We start from the raw sequence: 3,251 nt of genomic DNA, 5'->3' as shown, positions 1-3,251 counted from the left end.
AGGATTTCTGGTTTAGATCAAATTAGTCCCCTAGGCAGTAACCCTTCGCTTATATCTCTCTCGCCCAATTACTGGAATGAAGTTTCCACATTGTCGTGGAAACCTTCTTATTCATTCCCAAGAGATCAAGTTAAAACTATCTACTTAATTTTACTATAAATGCTATCCACAGTCTTCAAGACCTCGTGCGTTTCACCTACTGCTAATCTAGCTACACCATGCTTACGCTTTCTGATTTAGATAAAACTAGACCCCTAGGCACTAAGCCTTCGCTCACCCCTAAGAGGTGATTTTAGTGGCTTAAAGTATCATAGTGTGGCTGTTGATGTTTCTACTTTCCACAGAAAACAAAAAAAAAAACCATTGGGACTACGTAAGGCCCAAGGCGTTCTTTGTTCGACAGTTTCATAATATTAATATTGCAAAGAATATTCTTAGAATGTTACACAATTATATTTAAACCAAAATTATTAATTAAAGCAAATCAAACTTGTATTTACTTCGGTTGAAAAGATTTTTTGAAAAAATTTTTCCTTTAACCCTAATCACCAGTCAAAAATTTGAGGCCTTGAAAGTAAGTTGCGCTCATTTCTATATTTATTTAGTATTTTTAAATAAATTAAATGCTTAATTAAAGATAGTAACTATAATAAATAAAATAAAATAAAATAAAATAATACAAAACACCATTAAATTAATCTCTGTGCTAATTTGTAAAGCAGTTTGGAATGCTGAAATATCTCAGATACCAAACGAACGTAAAAGTGGAAAAGCCTTTCGCTCTGCGGACTGATATCGCCGTTGTGTAAAGGTTATACTGCGTAATGCAAAGGTTAAACAATCAATTTCATTTTCAATTGATATTAATTAAAACCAAGAAGGAGGGATATACATTTTTTTATCAATGCTAAAAATAAAGCACACATAATGTATTGCTCTCTAGGTATGTAGGGAGTGTGTGTTTATCTTACTTTCTGTCGGTTCGGTGTTGGTTCGGTGTCTGTCAGTGGGACGTTCTGCATATGCTTTTGTTTTGATATATTGGAGTGTGAATAGCAAATGAGATACAGTAGAGTAAATTAAAGTTAAATGTGAGCAGAAAAGAACTTGTACATTTAAAGGGAGACTATATTTAATAAATGGACTAAGTTGGGTGTGTAAATGATTATAAAAGTCATAGAGATGAATTTTTTAATCAAATATATATTTAAATAAATTTATAACAAAAACTTATCACCCTCAAGAAAAGTAAAGGTGATGTATAAGTAATAATAGAACCAAAAGAAATACTAACCAGTTCTGACTATTTGAAGAAAAGTAAAGATGAGACTTACTATAAACAATTATGCGATCAAAAGAAACAGATGACAGATTTATGATCAGTAGACTAATGCCTATTCAATATTTCATTTTAAAATAGAATATCTTCCTAATGTGGTTTTTGATAGGCACGTTGCGTTTTTTAATTTTGATGAAAAATATTAATCAAAAAAAGTTAATGAAAAACAGCTAAAATCTAATCCATTATAAACTTTTTAATAAAATTATTATTCAGTTAAAGTAAACAATTAATTTTACTTTGTTAAATTCTATATGAGCCTTTTTCAGGAAGGTTTATTAAATGTTCTTCATTCTATGCGAAATCTCTTATAGCAATGTTTTTTTGCCACGACTACAAATCAATTCTATACGTGTTTATATATATCTTAGATCTATGGTTATGGATTTCTGATCTAATAATAAATTAAAAATAATGCAGTAATGCAGTTGTTAAAATAAAACACAATTTGTTTAGAACTTTCTAAACAAAAGCAATGCATTCATGACCATCGTATTCTTAGTATCCTAGTTCTAAATACTTCTCCCAACAACAAGTTTTAGATTTCAGTATTTTACAGACAGTCTTATTTAACTTGTACATCTACTTTGTTTTGTCTTCTTTCTTCTATCTGCGAAGAAAAAATGATTGCCAATTGCTTATTAGAGTACATTTTTTGTACATGTCCTAGCTGTCGGGTGCAACATCTTTAACTTGGAGAAGAATAGTTGGAAGAAAAATGACAGAACCGCTCTTCACATGGAACGATATATGCAGAGAAGCACCTAACAGAGTGCGGTTTAAGAGAATCATTGCGGCCTTATGCCCTACTAGGAGATATGAGTACTAAGAAGATACAAATAAAAATCAAACTAGAAGTTTATAAATCTATTAAATTGAAGTTTAAGTAAAAGAAATAGTTAACTTCATCATTAAGTGGTAGTTGTTCATAAATTGGCATATTTAGGAAGGGTATATATACATATAGGAACTAATAATATAGGAACTAATGTCAAAACAAATTTTTACTTGCTTGCTTGTGGTGTTTGATAAGGAACAATTTTTTATCTCTAACAGTTTAACACAATAAAGACTGTGTGACTTAAGTGATCCACTATGATATGTGAGTCAATTTATAAAAGTAATGATACCAGTCGATACAAATAATGTACGACAGACGGCGAAAATACCATAGGTGTAAGCTTTATATATATATATATATTTTGCCACCAGACAAGAAGTCTCGCTTTGCTACAAAAAAGATCAGGTGAACTATCAAAAAAAAATTAATCTATTGAAATCTTTAATTTTTTTAAAATACATATTTTTTCTTGATGATTAATACCTTTAAGCGGAATAAAGGGACTGAGTTTAATCCAATTTATGTGAACAGAGGAGCTTCTTTTTGCTTTTTAAATAAAATTAAATTTATAAATATATTTTTTTCTATATATTTTTTTATAAGACTGAACAAAGAAATGGATTTCATTGAATCGCATGACTCCATTTTTCGAGGAAAATCAAATAGTATAAATTGATGTCAAAATTTTTTTGTGATTATTATAAATTTTTTTTTTAATAATTTGCATTGAAATATGCACAAAATATAAACTGAAAATTCGAAAATATATTAAATTTCCACACGTTCGATTATAAAATTTATGTGCAATATTAGAGACGGCATATAACAGCTACGAGGCGAAATGGGAAGAAATGGAGGAAAATATCAAAAATTAATAATAATGTTGGCAGCCATGGTTGTTGGTATTGCCATCACTGCTTCTGGCTGCTGTTATGCAATTCAATATTTTCTAATAAACAACGGAAAACTTATAAATTTATTTTGAACTAGAAAATCGTCTACTTAGTGCACAAACAACAAAACTAATGTCTTTTGAACTACAAAAAAAAAAAAAAAAAAAAAAAAATTAAA

At 29.1% G+C, this 3,251-nt stretch overlaps 1 protein-coding gene across 1 annotated transcript in view; it reads right to left on the bottom strand.

The window, feature by feature from the left end:
* LOC119688737 (general transcriptional corepressor trfA-like) overlaps positions 1 to 3,251 on the bottom strand; it is an 11,521-nt gene that overhangs the window by 4,317 nt on the left and 3,953 nt on the right. The gene's annotated exons all lie outside the window — the stretch shown is intronic.

This window comes from Teleopsis dalmanni, chromosome X (genome assembly GCF_002237135.1).
Source record: "Teleopsis dalmanni isolate 2A chromosome X, ASM223713v2, whole genome shotgun sequence".
In the NCBI taxonomy this organism is placed as follows: Eukaryota; Metazoa; Arthropoda; class Insecta; order Diptera; family Diopsidae; genus Teleopsis; species Teleopsis dalmanni.
The sequence above is the reverse complement of the archived record's forward strand: the minus strand, read 5'-3'. Positions and strand labels throughout refer to the sequence as shown.